General features: G+C 40.9%; 1 protein-coding gene across 1 annotated transcript in view; it reads left to right on the top strand.

Moving 5' to 3' along the window:
- The window catches only part of NTRK2 (neurotrophic receptor tyrosine kinase 2), a 332,930-nt gene that overhangs the window by 224,556 nt on the left and 87,625 nt on the right, over window positions 1-20,749 (top strand). The gene's annotated exons all lie outside the window — the stretch shown is intronic.

Raw genomic sequence — 20,749 nt, 5'->3', positions numbered from 1 at the left:
AGAACAAAGCATAACACACATCTTTTTGTACCTGTCTGGCAAACTCCAAAAGCTTTGTCTAATGCTGGTGGATAAAATTTACACCATCAACAAATATCAGGGAATGAAAATAATGCATTTCTGTTGATGAAGTAATAGATTTTTCCTGCTTGTCTTGGAGGTATTAATTTTTTTTTCTTTTAAAGAATAATGTTTGTTGGGACACCTTAGTGGCTCAGTCAGTTAAGTGTCTGACTTTGGCTCAAGTCATGATCTCACAGTTTGTGGGTTTGAACCCTGCATGGGGCTCTATGCTGGACAGCTCACAGCCTGGAGCCTGCCTCAGATTCTGTGTCTCTGGCTCTCTGTCTCTTCTCTCCCCCACCACTCAAAAATAAACAAACATTTAAAAAAAAATTTTAGGGGTGCCTAGGTGTCTCAGTCAGTTGAGCATCTGACTTCAGTTCAGGTCATAATCTCACAGTTTGTGAGTTCGAGCCCCGAGTCAGGCTCTGTGCTGACAGCTCAGAGCCTGGAGCCTGCTTCAGATTCTGTGTCTCCCTCTCTCTGCCCCTTCCCCACTTGCACTCTGCCTCTGTCTCTGTCTCCGTCTCTCTCAAAAATGAATAAACATTAACAAAAAAATTTAAAGAATAATGCTTGCCTTGTTTATCCTACTTTTTCCAAGATTATAGTAATGATGTAAATATAAGGTGGTTATGGACCCCATCATATGGTCCTGTGGTGTATTTTGCTTTGCTCTATTTTGAGTACATTTGAATACCTTCAAAATCTTGTCCAAGTGTATAGTTTCTGAAATCCCAACCTCTCATATAAAGGCCAACCATTTAGCTATTTCTTACCTTCTCTGCTGGTTGTGGTGCCAGACCAAGGGATGTTCTGGCGATGTTCTTTGGAAACCTTTACTGCTAAGGAAGTACTCCACTGTGTTTATCACTAACCCAGAAGCACTGTTCCTTTAAAATGTCAAAGTACAGGGGCGCCTGGGTGGCGCAGTCGGTTAAGTGTCCGACTTCAGCCAGGTCACGATCTCGCGGTCCGTGAGTTCGAGCCCCGCGTCGGGCTCTGGGCTGAGGTTCTTCTGATATTGGATACCAGGAAAGAGATACAGGCTCCCAATGGTCGGACCCTTCAGATAAGCGAGTCCGTTTCATTTGTAAAATGTAGGGAGTCATGTTTACGTCTGGGTTTGCATGACCACCTTCGTCAGGTCCTCACCATACATCTGATGAACAGATGACTCAACGAACAAGAAACTGAGGTCAAGCACTTTGGAAGCATACCATGTCATATCAGAAGTCACTCGTCTAGTCATTCAGATAGGTGCAGTGAAAGGCCTTTACACCTTTCTAGCCTTGAAAACTTTTCTACAATGAACATCGATTACTTTTGGAATCAGACAAAAACAAAGGAAGAAAAAATAAATAAACTGAACTCTAGTAAAAAAAAATAAAAAGAGATCTAATTGCTTTTTTAAGGATGGCACTAATTTACTTCATGACACATTTCCTTAACGCTTTTCTCATTTGCAGCAAGCAATGTTTTAATAGCGCACAATATACATACTCGCATACTCAGTGAGTTACTGATAAAAACATTAAGTCAACAAACATTTATTGAGCACTTATTACATAGCAGGGTGCTTGCCAGGCACTGTGGGGCATTTATGGATAAATAATACATGAGTCAGGCCTTCAAGGAGTGCACTGATGATGCAGGTGGGACCGAAGCCGTAATTGTTCATAATGAATGGTAGCTTTTAGTGGTAAACTGTTCTTTACAAGCAAGTAACCTGCTTTGTCCATATTAAAAACATATCCAATGGCACAAGGCACTTCTCAGACATTTTTTTAATTAAACTTTTTACTTTGAGATCATTGTAGATTCACATGCAAGTGTAAGAAACAATACAGAGCAATCTCATGTACCCTTTACACAGTTTCCCCAATGGTAACATCTTGAAAAATTATAGTATAATATCAGCACTAGGATATTGACATTGATACAGTCAAGCTACAGAGCATTTCCATCACAACATGGATCCTTCATGTTGCCCTTTTATGGCTACGCCCAATTCCCCCCCAGGCTCTTCTTTTCCATCCCTAACCCCTTGGCAACCACTAGTCTGTTCTCTATTTCTATAAATTTGTCAGTTCTAGAATGTTTTATATATATGTGTATATATATATATATATATATAATATGTTATATATATAACATTATATATATAATGTTATATATTATATATAATGTTATATATATTATATATATAATGTTTTTATATATTATATACATAATGTTATATATATTCTATATATATGTTCTATAATATAATATATATAATTATTGTATATAATCTATAATATATTATATATATATATACATATATATATATATATATATATATGGAGTCATACAGGATATAACCTTTTGGGTTTTTTTCATTCAGCATAATTCTCCAGAAACCCATCCAGTTTGGTGTGTGTATCAATAGGTTGTTTCTTTTCATTTCTGACTGGTGTCCCAGGGTACAGATGTACCTGTTTGCCTACCAGTCACTTGTGGAAGGGCATCTAGGCTATTTCTGGTTTTAGGATATTATGGATAAAGCTAAAGCTGCTATAAACGTTTATGTACATTGTGTGAATATAAGTTTCCATTCCTCTAGAATAAAGGCCCAGGAGTGTGATTGCTGAATGAAATGCTAGTTGCACTTTTAGTTTTTTAAAAGAAACTGCCAAAACATTTGGCTACTTCAGTGGCAAACAATGGCTACTTCAGTGAAACGTTTCTTCATACCTTTTGTCCATCTTGTAATTGGATTGTTAGTTGTTTTTCTTTTTAATCGTTTTTAAAATTTTCTGTAATGCTTATTTATCTTTGAAGGAGAGAGAGAGAGAGAGACAGAGTGTGAGCAGGGGAGGGGCAGAGAGAGGGAGACACAGAATCGGAAGCAGGCTCCAGGCTCTGAGCTGTCAGCACAGAGCCCCATGCAGGGCTCGAACCACAGACCGCGAGATCATGACCAGAGCCGAAGTCTGACGCTTACCGACTGAGCCACCCAGACGCCCCAAGGATTGTTTTTTTAAGTTGAATTTTGAGAGCTCTTTATGTTTTCTAGGTACTAATTCTTTATTAGATAAGTGGCTTGCAAATTTTTATATCTTTCATCCTCCTAAAGTAGGGTCTGTAGGAAAAGTTCGATTTTGATGAAGTCCAGTTTATTAATTTTCCCTTTTTCATATGATGCTTTTGGCATCAAGTCTGGGAAAGCTTTGCCTTGTCTTAAGTCCTAAAGATTGTCTTCCTTCTAGATTTCTTCCCCTAAAAAGTTGTATAGTTTCATGCTTTACATTTAAGTCCATAATTCAGATTTTAGTGGGTATTTGTATGAGGTGCAAGACTTAGGTCATGGTTCAGGGGTTTTTGCCCATGGGTGTCCAGTCCCTGAAGCACCGTTTGATGAAAGGCTACTATATTAGTTTCCAAGGGCTGCCATAAAAAATTAACACAAACTTGGTTGTAGAAAACAGCAGAAATTCATTTTCTCACATTTCTGGAGGTCAGAAGTCTGAAATCAATGTTGACAGGGCTGTGCTCCCTCTAACGGCTCTAGCGGAGCCTCTCTCCTTGCCCCTTGAAGCTTCTAGTGGCTGCTGGCCATGCTTGGTGTCCCTTGGCTTATAGACCCATCACCCCAATCTCTGTCTCCATCTTCACATGCTGTCTTCCCTGTGTGTCTCTCTCTGTGCCTTCTCCATTTCTGTCTTGTATAGGGACACTTACCATTGGATTTAAGGCCCACCCTAATCCGGGGATGATCTCATCTTAAAATCTTTACCTTTAATTATATCTACAAAGATTCTTATTCCAAATAGGATCACATTCTGAGGTTGCAACAGGCATATTCATATTCAACCCACTACAGCTATCTTTCCTTATGTTGAACTGTGTTTTCTTGTTTTTCAAAGATCAGTTGGGCAGAGCTATATGGGTATATTTCTGGGTTTTCTCTCTGTCTTTTTTTAAGTGGGTTCCACATCCAGTGTGGAGCCCAGCCTGAGACCAAGACCTGAGCTGAGATCAAGAGCTGCTTAACTGACTGAGCCACCCAGGCACCCCTGGGTTCTCTGTTCTATCCCACTGACTTACATGTCTATCCCTCCACCAGTAGCACATAGACATTATGTCTGTAGCTATGTAAGTTTTGAAATCTGATAGACTGATTCTTCCCATTTTATTCTTCCTTTTCAAAATTATTTTCAGCTACCCTATATATTGCATATTCATGTACATTTTAGAACAATATTGTCAATATATACAAAATATTTCACTGGGATTTTAATAGGAATTGTGTTAAACCCATATATCAATTTGGAGAGAATTGAAATTTTTACTATGTTGAATTTTCCAGTCCATGAACATAGTATTTATCTATTTATTTAGATCTTTGATTTCTTTCATCAATATTGTTTTCAGTATACAAGTCTTACACATATTATGTTAGATTTACACCTAAATATTTAATTTGGGGAGAGCAATTTAAAATGGTATTGCATTTAAAAAAATTTAATGTTTATTTATTTTTGATAGAGACAGAACATGAGTTGGGGGAGGGGCAGAGAGAGAGAGAGAGAGAGAGAGAGAATCCGAAGCAGGCTCCAGGCTCTGAGTTCTCAGCACAGAGCCTGAAGTGGGGCTCGAACTCACAAACTGTGAGATCATGACCTGAGCTGAAGTTGAATGCTTAACCGACTGAGTCACCCAGATGTCCCTAAAATGGTATTTCATTTTAAATTTTGGCATTCACAAATTCATTTTTAGGCTTAGAAACACAATTGATTTCGTGTTTACTTGTATCCAGCAACCTTGCTGAACTCACTTATTCTAAGACTTTTTGGTTTTGTTTTGTTTTTTTGGTAGATTTTCAAAAATTTTCTATGTAGGCTGTCATTGCCTCTTCCAGTAGAGATATTTTATTTTTTTTCCTTTCCCATCCTGTGCTTGTTACTTCCTTTGATTGCCTTATTATATTGTCTAGCACTTCCACTATCGTGTTGAGTAAGAAAGGTGAGAGCCTTGCCTCATTTGTGATCTTGAAGGGAATGCTTTCAGTCTTCCACCATTAAGTATAATGTAGGATTTTTTTAAATAGATGCTTTATATCAAGTTCAGGAAGCTTGAAGGTGAACAATAAAGTGCACCCATTAGAAGAAGGGGCCTATAAAGACTTGGCTAGGTTCCATAGGGGGTTCTTAATTCAGAAGACAACTGAGATGCTGTTTAGGAGACACTTGTTGACAGATGGGGCTAAGCAGGGTGATCAAAACGATGGGTGCTGATACCTGCTACAGCACAGTGAACCTTGAAAGCATTATGTTAAGTGAAAAGATGCCAGACACAAAAGGACACATACTGTGTGATCCTATTTATATGAAATATTCAGACGAAGCACATGCACAGAGATGGAAAACAGATGAGTGGTCGCCATGGGCTGAGGGGAGGGGGAAATGGCAAGTGACTGCCTAATAGGTACAGGGTTTCCATTTGGGGTGATAGTTGTGCAAAATTGTGAATGTACTTAATGCCATTGAACTGTAGACTTTAAAATGATACATTTTATGTTTTATGTATTTTATACCACAATTTAAATACATGGTTGAAAATTAAAAAAAAAAAACAAAAACTAAAAATCTTCAAGAAACAACAAACCCAGTAGTATTTCTCATCCCTGTGCCCAATAGGCATTACTAATTGATCATGGAACTCTTGCACTAAGCCCCTAATTCTCTCAGCATAATGCCTTATGCAGTCACTTCCAATCAACAGAAGAAGGCATGGATGAAAAAAACCTGTTTCCATCTTAGGCAAGGAGCCCACTGTCACCACACAGGATGTCCAGTCTAGAGCAACAGCACAATGGATCCCAGATCCCACCAGAAGCAGGCCTGGGGCTGCTCACTTCTTGCCTCTTCCTTCAATCAGAATTGGTACAGGGTCTGTTATGGCTGAGACAATTTATGCCAACGTCGGTTACAACAGCTGAGATTAGTCAAGGGCCAAGTGGCAGAGAAGAAACCATCTTACTTTTCATATTAAGATCCAATACCTAGCAGCTCCATATTGTTAATTCCCAAAGATTTCAAAGCAGCCTGCTTGCAAGTTGAATTTCAGGGGAGAGATGGGCATGATTTATGGTGACAGCTATTAAGCTTTTATAGAACATAATACATGTGTTCTTGCTCCTACCGTAAAATTGATTGTTGCTAATTAGTTAGGGCTGCCAGCTCACTTGTGTGTGAGAGGCTGTCACACTCCCTTCTCCTGGTCCTGCTAATTAGCCTTCTGAGCCTCATCCTATCCTTGTGTCCTGTAGCTTTCTCTTCCCTGTATATTTCTTAAACAATCAAGCCTGCTTGTTGGCTTTGGTTGGTTTTAGATAGAGGTTCAACTTTGAGGGCGTAGAAATCCCTGTGGGCAGTCTAACGATGTCAGGTGAGACAAATAGTTTTTTTCACACCAGCAGGCATTATGCAAGTGCATTTGACCCAACATGAACATCTGCCTTTCAAACGCTCCTTTTTTACTGAGGGCTGACTTCTAATGAAATCACTTGAACTCTCAGGTACTTGGTTTAGGTCATCACCTTCTGGGTTGCAGGAATCTGGGACGGAGGTCATTCTGCTGGAATGATGGCTCATAGATGTGTGCAGCAATGAGAACACCTGGTCTGGGCAGCCCTTTGGCCACGGTGGCAGCCGCCTGGTGTGGTGCGTTAAGTATCAGCTTTAAGAGAGATGCTTTGAGGTGCTGAAGGTATCCTGACAGTGATTGAGCCTGTCTGCAGCCTTGCAGCCCTCGGAGGGGCTCTGGCATATTTGTGCAGGGAGTGCTGGTGGTATAATTGCTGTTGACATTTCCATGGGAAAAGAAGGTCAATTCTGTTGGATTTTTCTGAGAGCAGGGAGCCTGCTTTGTCCAACTAGCATGTATCTCCAACCAGTGTGAATCTAACGGTGACAGTCTCACGAAGTTATTATCACATATAGTGACAATAAAAAGGAAAGGGTTTTCCTAAATACAGTTCTGCACCTAATGAAGCTTGTTCACTCCTCTGTTCAATGAGCCAACAAAACAGTCAGGCGCAGAGAGAGAAAAATCCCGTTTATACTGATTGCATCGTGCATGCCTCTGCCCACCTCCTGTGAGGCAGCTTATTTCACACATCCCCATGACAGAGTAATGTGACTTCATTGACTGGCAAGCAGCTGTTGGTACAGCATGTGAGGTGTCTGGGTGTGTGTGTGTGTGTGTGTGTGTGTGTAATGCCCACACACTGAAATGAAGAGGGAATAGAAAGCGTGACACAGCCACTGAAATTTAAAGGGGAAGTATGCCTTTATTAAAATTCACGTATGACGGTAGAGGCTGCGGCTATATTAAAATCTGAGCGTGTCTACAAACCCAGCTGCCAAGCGAAAAAAGAGGGAACTGATTTCCACCCTGAAGCTGGATTGCTTCTGAGCAAGGCTTCAGATCCTAGGTGCTGGAAAGACAGACCCAAGCACTGAGACTCGGGCTGGATCAGACAATCAAGTTATTAGGATCGAGCTCTCCAGCCACCAGTGCTACATACTTCTTTTTCTGCTCTGCACTTGGGGCTTCTTTGTATCTGCTGCTGTTCCCCAGCAGGGAGGGGATATGGGTCCAGTGAAAGGTGACACTTGACGACATCTTCTGACACTTTGCTGCAGGGATTCATCGGACACCAATCCATAGCTGATGGCATTGGGAAAGTCTGAAGGGGAGGCCAGTGGTATTTGCACATGTGTATAACCATTTTACTTCCAAGAAGCCTTCTTGGATAGAAGACCAAGGATGAAATAAAGAATCTGATGCTTCATGTGATTTTTTAATGAACTCTTTGCTGTGACAAATCTGGATCACTGGGCACCATGGTTAAGGGGAAATGTGACTGAGAAAGCTAGTCATGTTTCCAAGGGTCATATGGAGTTTGGCAGCTGAGTGAATCACTCTTTTGCTCAGATTATCAGGTAAGTTGGCTCTTAGGATTTATGGCTTTCCTTTTATTTTCATCGTCTTCCTGTAACCTAGGACTTCATGACTATGCTTATTGCTCTCTTTGCTGTAGGGGGCATATTCCTACTAGAAAATATGCTACTTATATAATGCCACGCCCCCCATTCAGGAACCTATGATAGCCCCCATCTACGTATCGGACCAAATCTAGACTCCTCAGCTAACCCACAGGTGCTCTATGATCTGTCGTATTTGACCAATGGAAGCTCCACTGAAACCTCTATCCCACCCGCTCTCTTCACACCCCTGATTAACCAAAGCAATCATGTTCCTACTACCCTGACTTTATGTCTTTGCTTCTCCTCGTTTCTTCAGAGTCTTCCTCCACTTTACCTCTATTCAAGGAGATCCACTCTTCACAGTTCAACCTAGACCTTTTGTTTTTGTTTTAATTCTATGAAGCCTTTCCTACAATTACCATCCACATTAACTTCACCTTCTTAACTTCATATCCCTCCAGTAGGCAAATGCTTGGCAGTGTATTTTGCACTAGCATCTTGCCTTGATCTTGGCATCTGGAAAGAAGTTTCTTACCTTCTCGGTCTCCAGAATGCCTACTCTGCCACTCTGACATAAAGAACATTGAACTTGGAAGCAAAAGACCAAGCTGGGTGTTTGGCTATAGAACCGAGCAGCTGTGCAGCCTCGGACAAACCCCTTGGCCTCTCTGAGCCCCTCCTTCTCAGCTGTAAAATAGAACTCGGGAAACAGTCTATTTCACAGAGTTGTTTTAATGTTCAAATTAAAGAACATGGGAGAGTACTTTATGAGCCCGAAAGTGCTCGAAGAACAGAAGGCCCCATTATTATTGCAGTTGTGTGCAATATTTAGTGTTACATCAAACCAGTAAACTGCGTCTGTAAGGCACTGAGAGATCTTGAGTGCTAAATTGCCTGAATAGCAGTGGTCACAACATGTAACATTTATAGAACATTTTATTTGTCAGGGTACTTTTTATTTAGAATTCCATTTTGTTCTCGCTAGGATACAGGGGTCAAGTATTTTTATTCCCATTTTCCAGCTTAAGGAAAGAACTCGAAGTTGGACAGATAATTTTAAGTAAATTGCTCTAAGTCACATAGTTAGTTATTAGCGATGATTGGCCTAGGGCTTCCTTCCTGCCTGTTCCTCCCTGCCTGCAAATTGTGGTCATTTTCCCTCATTGCTTCCCCCGTTACCACCCTGGGCCCTGCACAGAGGACATTTTCAACTTCATTTGTCCCTTCTCTTCCTCCATGGGCATTTTCCTCCTTGGCCTTCAAGGGTTCTTGTATGCTTAGAGTGGTTTTGTCTGGGCTTGTCACTGTGCACATTCATAAGGTGGAGGGACGAAATATGAGAATATTTTACTCTGCCTTAACAAACATCAGTGGTTCACTCAAGTGTTTTTAGGTGGAGTGGCCTGGACCAAATAAGTGACCGGAGTCTGGTGTTCCACCCTCACTATTCATTCACACCCACATTAACTTGAAGCCCCACTGAAGATTTCAGTCCTCCTGAGAAATCAGGTTCTTTCTGGAGGCTTGTCTAACCAGGTCCCAGGTCGGGCTATCAGGCCTGTCAGGCAGGGGTGGGCACTTTTTAGCCATACCCCCTGGAGGCAAACTGTCACCAGTTGATTTCTTCCTCAACTTCAACATACCATAGAATTTGACATTGTGTTTTTTTTTTCTTGAATGCATTTGTTTAATATCATCTACTCCAAATATTTGATCATTTCAGTACTTTGGACCTTGCCAATTCCTATTATAAATGGTTCATATTAACCTATAAGAACAGAAGTTTTAATCACACCAAGTATAAGTAGTTCCCTGTATAATAGCAGCATCGAAACTCTCTTAGGAGAAGGCAATTCCTATACAAGACTTCGTTACAAAACCTGGGGAAGCATAACAGGGGCCGGCTTTGTCTGACCCCCCCGTAGTATCCCAACAGGATCCCAAAGCCCAATGGGTGGAAACCCTTCTCTCCTCTCTAAAGCAGTGCCATTAGGTAAGTATTACTTAGTTCTGCACTCCTCATAACTGGTCTCCAAAAACAGAGTTTGTATCATTGACTGCAAGATTTGGAAGCATTCCAGCAGACAGAAGCACACAAAATGAGTCTTTATCCTAAGACACAGCGGAAAGGGACCCGAGCCCCATGACTCTCACATTATAAATTTGCTCACAGCTCATAAACTGCCCTCATCACCATGCTTCTTGACATGGATTCACACCCAAGGTTTTGCAGCTCATCAAAGATGGAGAGTGTAAATAGGCAGAGGACAAAAGAGGTAAATCTGGTAGCTACAGAGAAAGGGTGATTTGACTTCTGGTACAGACCATAGCAATAGTCCACTGACTTCATATCGCCTTTATCTTCCCTGCTTCCCCCTGTTATTAATCTTTTGAGCTATTTATTGTATTTGGAAGATAAATGTCTATTATGATAAGGATCAGAGTATAATGAAAATGGCATTGGGTTTAAGGGCAAACAAATGGGTTTTGGGTCCTGGCTCAGCTCTGGGAAATTAACACTTCTACTATGCCTTGCTGTCTTCATTTATAAAATGGATAGGTTATTTAAGGTCTTGTTTGAGCTCTTGGAGAACATCCATCTGCTGTGGAGACCTCAAGCACTTCCTTAGAAAGGTAGTGAAGACATTCCACCTAGACTGTTGAGCTGAGCATGTCTGTTTGCCTCTTATTAATTCAGTGAAGGGAAGGAGAGGTGGAAATCCTTAGTGGGTAAGATTTTTCAATAGATTTCCAGAAGAGAGATAGTGTGGGGTTGCCATGTGCATGTGTGAAACACAGTGAAGGAGTCTTCATCTCAGAATGTGATATGGGGTTCTTCAGTGGAGGCAGGACAGCCCTGTTTGGTGGAACCTGGGATGGCTTGGGGCCAGCAGGTGCATCAGGTGCACTAGAGAGTATCAGTGGGAAAGGGCTTAAACGTAGTGGGGGGATAATGGCATTAGTGGTATGCACCTCCCCTCCAATCTGTCAGAGAAGCAGATTGCCCATTATTTATCCTCAGACCAAAATGAAGAAAAAAATTGAAAGCACTTCTATGCAGAAATTGTCAGATTGCCCTAGAGGATGAGGGCTAATAGTATAGATAGTGAAGCCCAGGGTGACGTCCTTTTTAGTCTGGCATGTTTATGCTCTAGCTTCATGGTCCACTTTCTGCCTATTTTCCCTAAAGCAAGGCCTGTCTATCTATGTGTTCTACCAATGACCCAATTCCTAAGCAAACTTACTATCTGAAAACAGAATTACTGCCATAAGAGCACAAGATACCCTTACTAGCTACCCGGTCTTTCATCCTTAAACATCAATAAAATTTAAGATCCACCATACACATGAGGACAATAAGCACTGAAAGAAAAGATCCAAAGAGGAAAACTGACATTGGAGGAAACAGAAGTATTTTAGGAATCAGGAGAGAATTAAAAACAAACAAACAAACAAAAATACTCCCTGACTTGAGATTTTATATACATAAATCAAAGTTAGGTAGCTATGAAAAACAAATGATAAGATAACACAAATTTACTCATAAAAATTAAATATATGATGGCAGAACTAAAAGTTTCAATCACAGGTCTGAAAGATAGTGTAGAAAATTTTCCAGAATAATGAGCAAAAAAACAGAGATAGACAAGGTTGGGGAAGAAAGGAGAAGTAGAAAAGGAATTCATGCAAGAGAATTCGTACAGTTCAACTCTATCATGAAAGGTGACAATATGGCTACTAAGATTTCCAACTAATAATGAGAACACAGAAAAAAATAGTAGAGAGAAAATTAACAAAGAAAAAACCAGAAGACAATTTCCCAGTTTTGAAGAAGCCCCAGACCTTAAATTGAGAGGTCCACCAAATTTCAACAGGATAAATGAAAAATCTACCTATCTGAATTAGACACTCAGGACAATGTTTTTTTTTATTTTTTAATTTTTATTTTTTATATGAAATTTATTGTCAAATTGGTTTCCATACAACACCCAGTGCTCATCCCAACAGGTGTCCTCCTCAATACCCAACACCCACCCTCCCCTCCCTCCCACCCCCCCATCAACCCTCAGTTTATTCTCAGTTTTTAAGAGTCTCTTATGGTTTGGCTCCCTCCCTCTCTAACTTTTTTTTTCCTTTCCCTCCCCCATGGTCTTCTGTTAAGTTTCTCAGGATCCACATAAGAGAGAAAACATATGGTACCTGTCTTTCTCTGTATAACTTATTTCACTTAGCATAACACTCTCCAGTTCCATCCACGTTGCTATGAAAGGCCATATTTCATTCTTTCTCATTGCCACGTAGTATTCCATTGTGTATATAAACCACGATTTCTTTATCCATTCATCAGTTGATGGACATTTAGGCTCTTCCCACAATTTGGCTATTGTTGAAAGTGCTGCTATAAACATTAGCGTACAAGTGCCCCTATGCATCAGCACTCCTGTATCCCTTGGGTAAACTCCTATCAGTGCTATTGCTGGGTCATATGCACCAGAATTTTTCTCGAAGTTAGAACAAGCAATCCTAAAATTTGTATGGAACCATAAAAGACCCCGAATAACCAAAGTAATATTGAAGAAGAAGACCAAAGTGGGAGTCATCACAATCCCAGACTTTAGCCTTACTACAAAGCTGTAATCATCAAGACAGCATAGTATTGCCACAAAAACAGACACAGAGACCAATGGAATAGAATAGAGACTCCAGAACTGGACCCACAAAAGTATGGCCAACTAATCTTTGACAAAAGCAGGAAAGAATATCCAATGGAAAAAAGACAGTCTCTTTAACAAATGGTGCTGGGAGAACTGGACAGCAACATGCAGAGGAATGAAACTAGACCACTTTCTTACACCATTCGCAAAGATAAACTCAAAATGGATAAAGGACCTGAATGTGAGACAGGAAACCGTCAAAACCCTAGAGGAGAAAGCAGGAAAAAACCTCTCTGATCTCAGCCACAGCAATTTCTTACTTGACACATCTCCAAAGGCAAGGGAATTAAAAGCAAAAATGAACTATCGGGACCTCATGAAGATAAAAAGCTCCTGCACTGCAAAGGAAACAATCAGCAAAACTAAAAGTCACCCAACAGAATGGGAAAAGATATTTGCAAATGACATATCGGACAAAGGGCTACTATCCAAAATCTATACAGAACTCACCAAACCCCACACCTGAAAAACAATCCAGTGAAGAAATGGGCAGAAGACATGAATAGACACTTCTCTAAAGAAGACATCCAGATGGCCAACAAGCACATGAAAAGATGCTCAACGTCGCTCGTCATCAGGGAAATACAAATCAAAACCACACTCAGATACCACCTCACACCGGTCAGAGTGGCTAAAATGAACAAATCAGGAGACTATAGATGCTGGCGAGGATGTGGAGAAACGGGAACCCTCTTGCACTGTTGGTGGGAATGCAAACTGGTGCAGCCGCTCTGGAAAACAGTGTGGAGGTTCCTCAAAAAATTAAAAATAGATCTACCCTAGGGCAATCTTGATGGTAGGGAAGAAAAGTCATTTGATTTTGATGCTTAGAACATCCTCCTTCGAGTGGCCCAGAAGTTCTCTGTATGACACTAGATGTGGAAAAGAAAATGCAACCCTGGCATCTACTTAGGTTTGTAGCATACAGTTGGCCATATTGATATAAATTATGTTTATTGCTTTTCAATTTTTAGTCGCATAAGACACTTAATTGTAGCATATTGTAAGTTGAATGTACATAAGAACAGTTGTGACGCAGTTGCTATAAAAGTCAAGCTCAAAGAATATGTGAAGTGATTAGGGTAGAGGGAAGGTAGAGGGACTCATATGCTCATGATATACAGAAGAATATTGCATAATGGCTTTAAAAGATATAGTGTGATAGTTTATCAATAGAAGGACTAAAAATAACATAGCTCCCAGTTACTGGGAAGAGGTGGGAGACAGTGTGAGTAAAATCTTTCTCTTGAAGAGCAGAGAATTGATAAGTGTCTTAAATTGGGGAAACAGGAACAGAAAGTACATATATTGATTAGAGTTAGGGAGGAAGTCCCTAGAAAACAAAAATTCAAACTGGATTGAATTGATCACCCAGGAGAATGGGATCGAGGACAGGGAAGCACGTGGAAGGGTAAAATTTCTTACCATTGTGAGCTCTTCAGCACTATTTGACTTGTTACCATGTCTGTGTATTGTTTTCCTTAATATTTTCTTGAAAATTAAAAGAAATGGCTTCTTTTCTAACATTGAGAGGTTCTGTTTGCAAAGACAACAGCCTAGAGATAAATTAGGTTAAGCCACATGAAATAGCTGATATTTGTCTCATTTGGGCCTGCACAAATGGAAACTTCATTTGGTTCAACCTAAGTAGTTTTCAGATTTGGGACTTTAATGTGGACATGTCTTTTTATATGAAGGTCCAGCGTGTGGTCAAGTCTGTGACATCGTGGCATTTTGGAAATGTCATAATTAATTATGGTCAACACAGCCCTTCTTTCCAACCAACATTTCAAGCCCTGCTCAACTTACAAGGGAGAACTCACAAGACACATCCTCCAAGCCCAAATCCTTTATTCAAAAGATTTAATTCTTTTTCTCCTAGACACCCTTAACCCTGTATTTTTCACATCTGTCATAGAAGTTTTTATATTCTGTCTTTGACAACTGTTAGTGTATTTGTCTCATCTCCCTGTTAGAATGCCCATCCTTTGGGGGAAAGATTCATGTTCTACTGGGGGAGACTGCATGGTTTTGAAACCAATCTAGCTTGCCTTAGCCACTTTCTAGCTGTGTGGCTTTGGGCAAATTACTTCACATCTCCAGCACTCAGTTACCACATTGCCTAAATGGAAACAGTGATGTCTGTCCCCAGGTCCAGCAGAATGTCTCGATAGGAGAACATTTGTACAATGCTTAACACAATGCCTAGCACACAGCAGATGTGTAATTAGTAACCGCTGACACCCTCTTCTCCTTCTTCATCCTTGAGTCTTCCACAGTGCCAAACACAATTCTTTTCACACAGATGCTTGCCCGGGGAAATGAGGGGTAAAAAAGAATTGAAAGATGCTACGAGTATTGCAAAACCCTTTGAAGAAAGTAAACAGTAACATTAATTTTAAACTATGAGTTCTTAATTAAGAATATTAAAGAGGCAATACCATTGGTCTCTGCTTTGCCTATTAATTGGACAGAAAGCCCTCTAGAGATGGAAAACAGTTGAGATAGAAAACATCTTGTCTGTCACCCTCCATCTTTTGCATATTGGCCATGTATCATTGGTTATGAGCTCCGCTAGAATTGGAGCAGAGTCTATAGCCATGGAAAGCAGCCTGGGAAGCTGCCATGGAATTCTAGATCTTATAAAATGCCCACTGTTCTCCCATTGTGCATTAAGCTAAGCACTTGGCCCTTTCTCTTGAGTTCAGAGCTTTGCTCATAAAGACTCCAGCCTGCTTTTCTGAGATTGGCTCAATGGTTCCATGAGCCTTTCCTGAGTGGCCCACTTGCCTAACACTTTGCTCATCCTTCCCATCACCATCACCATCTAGATCCCATTCTGATCTAGAACATGTATGCCAGAGTGTGCGCACAGAGAAGATAGTCAATATGTTTACATTAGACACAGGTCAGGGAAGCCCTGAATGCCCACTGGTCTGGTTTCTGAATTACCCCCGCCGAAACCTAAAGGTGTCTTTCACAATGGGAGCATCCATGTAGATGGACATCAGTAAAGCCCAACTATCTTGAAGAAGTCAATTAGGAAAATGTGATGGCTATCAGTTTAAGGTATTGAAGGAAGGAAAGTTTCCATGGAGAGGGCACAGGAGTGGAGGGTTGCAAATGATCAGACAGGCTCCAGTGTAGAAGCCTCGGATGGAGGCTTGTGCATACAACTTCGGAAGGGGAAGCAGGGTGTGAAAGGGATGTTCTCCATCCTTAGGAGCGGGAGGAGCTTTGGAGCTCAGGGATGCAGGGTCAGAGGGGTAGACGGATAAGACTCTCTGACCCACCTGCCAGGATTTTGTACCATCACTCTGCATAATTATTCTTGAAAATATAAACATTGCCAGGGCTGACTGACAAGTATTGTTCCAGCAGGGAGGGCTGTCAGGGCAAATCAATCCAATTCCACCACATGCCAGTGTGTAAAACAGATATAATTTTGGCTGTTAGGGGCTGTCAAAGCGAAGGATGTGCCGTATGTGTATTTTGAAGTGTGGTGTTCCCTTCAGTCTCACAGCTTGAAAGATTTCTGGGGCTTTCCCCCTCCCTGGATGTTTTCTACAAGAAGTTTTTGGATTTTAACTTCAAATAACTCCATCGCCCTTATCTGTGGTGACATTGGATTTCCATTAAGCTCCATTCCTGCTCCCTTACCCCCACAGCTGCCCTGCTCTTGTTCAGCACAGGAGCCTTGAAATTCAGTTTTGGATGAAAGGGTCCTTTGCTGCCACTGGATGTTGTATGAGGCATCCACGTAGGAAACTGATACCCTCTCAGGAATATAAAGTCACTTGCGAAGTGTCTTGCCCATCACTGGACCCAATGCCAGGCTTAGCCCAAAGGCTTATGACGGTCTGAGCTTCATGGACCCCTTGGGAATCCCTGGAAGTCTACTTCCTCCCTTGGTGGCTCAGTGCTGTGGTGAGCATCAGAGTTGAGGCCCTCAGAAGGTGGCTCACTCAACATCTTTCCTCACTCTTCCAAAATGTTTCTGTACCTCTTAACCACTGTACCCTAACTGGCTTCCACAAGAATCTCTTCTGCCAGTTTCCTTCTCTCCCTTCCTTCCTCCCTTCCTTCCTTCCTTCCTTCCTTCCTTCCTTCCTTCCTTCTTTTCTGTGCCTATTTAATTCCTTACTCTCTACTATTCTCCTTAACTTACCAGCACCCTTAAATCTCTCCCTCAAACTCCCCCAGCCCCATCCTCTAGATTTGCCGCCATGCTATCTCTAGACTGACCTTTGTGCCCTGACCCATCCCTTACTCCCTTTTACCCCCATCTCCCACATGTGCAGTCTCTACTCACCGCCTCCACTTCTTCCCACTTACTCCTGTGCCTCCATCAGGCCACCTTCTGCTCCTCAGGCTCATTCATGGCCCTTTCTCAGGTGTACATTTTGGTCACATGGTTCCTTGTTCTCTGTTTTGATTACCTGACGTGTTCTAGGCCCAGCAGTGAGTGTGGGGGAAATCGTATCCCCAAAGCATTCTTGCATATGCGCTTAGATCTTGATTTTTAAGCCATTATGATGAGATATCGTCATATCTTTCAGCACTTTCACCGAGGGTAGCTTTTGTGTCGTGTGTTTATTCCATATGGAGTTTGGCCACAAGAATGACTCTGAGGAAGATCACTATTTGCTCTCTAGACATCACTGAGGGCATTGATCCCCTGTGTAAAATCCATTTGATATATTCCTTCAAAAACTAAATGCCATGAAGAATCTTACTTACCATAAGGAGTTTCTCTGCTTTTATGTATGGGCAGTCAAGATTTTGTAAATTACTGTGTTTCTCTTTTGGCTTCTGCTGCAAGGACGCTTGGAGTCAAATTATGACTTAATGTGAATGACCACGTGGGACCCTCGAATCTGCACACTTGCATTTCTACTAATATGTCTCTTAGCCTTCTATTCCACTTTCCCTGACTCGAGTTTTGATTTGAGTTTTTGTTTTTCTTAGCATAGTCACAGCAAGTACTGAAAAATCTTTTGTGAATGAAGCAAAGGTGTTAGTAAAAGATACAATAGATTCAAGTATGTATGTTTTTCTGCTTCTTTAGGTTGTGGGTTGCTTGATGACTGGGGTTACTCTGCCTATTCTTTTGCTAGGCCCTAGAAAAATGTCCAGGCTATAGTTGGTGCTTTGTAAACACTTACTGAACTAAATTGATGAAAGTCAACCCACAGCTCGCTAGGTGGACAAAGTTGAGCTCACACAGTTTTTCTTTCATTTTGTTTTCTGTAAGAAAGTCAAGGCAGAATATTGTAGTAGAAAGAATTGTAGCTCTGCCTGTGACTGGTTGGACAACCTTGGGTGAGTTACTTAGCTCGTCTGAGCCTCTTTTTACTTTAATCTGAAAATGGAGATAAGGATACCCTACTGGACTGCTGTTAAGATTGATAATTCTCGTAAACCTCTTAGCGCATTTTCTGGCCCATAATAGCAATGTGCACATGTTAGGCCCCTCCCCACTTCCCCATTTCATTGGAAATAACACTTGGTAAAGGATAAGTGGATTGCTCTATGACCACAAGTAAGTCAATTAATTGTGGTGTCATCTGTAAAATAAATGTGACTGTTGACCTCATTCAGAGAGATATGAAAATTAATTGATGGTAATGCACATTGGGATTTTTTGCTGAAAAGTACTTAAGAATGGCTCAGTATTATTATAAGTTCTATTTCATCATTAATATTATTCATGAATATTTGGCCTTGTCTTCTCCTGGTATGTTTTATGTCTGTGGTCTTAATTGCATTTATTTCCAATTTAGTACCAACTTGTATTTTAATAAAAATGTAGATGAAGTTGAAAAACATAGTTCCAGTCTTTCATGCAACTTTATTTTTACAAGGTGGATGATTTTACCTATTTCAGTATGCTGCCCACGAAACAGACATAAAGATGTTTAGTAAATAGTATTTGTTCATCCTACTTAAAATCAAGCTCAGGTATTTTTCAAGGTATTTAAGTTTTAATTCTTACTTTTCTCACTCTTATTTTGTTGACAATTTTCTGATGAAGTTCTTCATTATGAGACATTTGGTCCATTTCAGAAGATAAACACGAATGTTTCAAGTATTTTATAGAAGACATGTTAGCTAGATGAAATCCCTATTGCCATTTAACATCAGGAGGCCCTCACTGCCTTCAGTCTCAAAGCGGGGCTTGTGTTACAGAATCCAGTGTCCCCTTCTCGGTCACCAGCTAGCTGTGTGGCCCTGGGGAAGACGTGTCACTTGTTGACTGTCAAACATGAGGCAGTCAGCCTCAATAATCTTTAAGTTCTTTTGCCATTACAGTGTCAGGTCCTTTGCAATGGAACCGCTGAAGGTGATCCCTCCATTTGGGTCTGTAAGGAAACAGAGAGACCACATCTACTCCAGAATATTATCTTCTAGAATTTAATCCTTTTTACTTTTCTTCTCAGAATTTTAAAATATGCTTCCTTTTAACTGGAGATCACTTAGTACCTGGCATATATTAGAGATTTCAATTAATGACTCAATTTAAGGTTAATATGCTGAGCAGGACATGTGCACTGGGCCAAGGGGGCTTTCTATAAAGCCCCATTACTGAAGAAATTGGAAGCACATAGTTCCAATTTCATCCTTAAGTGGGTAGGGTTTTATTGATTTATTTATTTACTTAGTTACTTAGTTAGTTTTAGAGTTAGTAGTAATAGATACAGACGTGGATGAATACTTCATCTGTAGCCTGCGCGTGCATATATAGAATATCTGCTTCTGGGAGATATCAATACCAGGAACGTGATTTAAACCATCTGAAATTGCAAGTGTATCCGTAAACTACTGCAGGTACTTGTGAGAAAACGCATTTGTCAGTGGTTGTAATTACGTGATACTAACAGAAAACTGGAAATCTACTCAGTTCTGGTACTCCTGAAGCAAATGGCCAAGGGCCCCAAATTTCCACTCTGGAAAATTCCATTAATGACAAAGATGTCCGGATAGTTTTAGCCACTGATTATTATTGCTGGTCATCAGTTTCTCTCTGATTCTATAAAGTAGATTTATTCATAGAATATGTAATCACGTGCTTTGTTTTGACTGTATCAGGGTACATGGATCGGTCTGCAGACCACCTGAGTTTGAAGGTGTATTTGTTACACCACCTATATCTCTTACTGATACCTCCTTGTCTTCAGGGAAGGTGAATTTTAAAGAAAAACTTTCCTATGAAGCCTTTTTTAAAAATCAACTATCTTTTTGAGTTTTCCTCCAAATGTAAAAAATTTATATGCTTACCTGATAGCTTATTTATCATGGGATCTTTAGACTCACTTCACTCAGAATATTTTGTATAAAATGAATCCAAATGTTCATAGGGCCCTTAAAGACAGTGTTATTCAAAGTGCTAGTCCACCGTGACGTAAAGAGCTTGTCCAGAATGTGAATCAGTGCATTTCTTCCTTCATTAAGACAGTCTTGCTCCCAGAAAAAGTCACCTTAATGCCATTCAGACCGCCAGACCAAACCTCCCGATGCCGGGCTCTTAGCTACAGCACTGAAAGACTCAGGATAAGTGGAAGTCCAGGGTTTCTGCAGCTTAGGCAAGTTACTGAACTTCTCTGTGCCGCAGGCCCTGAGAATGGAGACACTGGTAGGGTGGAGGGGGAGAGTGTAGGCAGGGGAGCTCAGTGGATGAGAGGAATAACCAGCAATGAGGAGACAGAAATGGTTGTAGACTGATGGCTCCTTAAAGTAGATACTTTGAGACAGCTGGAGCTCTAGCTGAAGAGAGGGGGTAGTGGCCAGAAATCAGGCACACAGGCTCTGAAGTACCTGGGGTTGAGGTTGGAGGATGGCCTCCATTTGAGGCCATGGAGGTCCTCGGGGCATAGCCAAGATTTTATTTGAGTCAAGGAGGGCCCCATACTCTCTTGGAAGAGATTAGGAAGAAAT

This window comes from Prionailurus viverrinus, chromosome D4, assembly GCF_022837055.1.
Source record: "Prionailurus viverrinus isolate Anna chromosome D4, UM_Priviv_1.0, whole genome shotgun sequence".
NCBI classification, from domain to species: Eukaryota; Metazoa; Chordata; class Mammalia; order Carnivora; family Felidae; genus Prionailurus; species Prionailurus viverrinus.
This window is presented reverse-complemented; position numbering and strand designations above follow the sequence as displayed.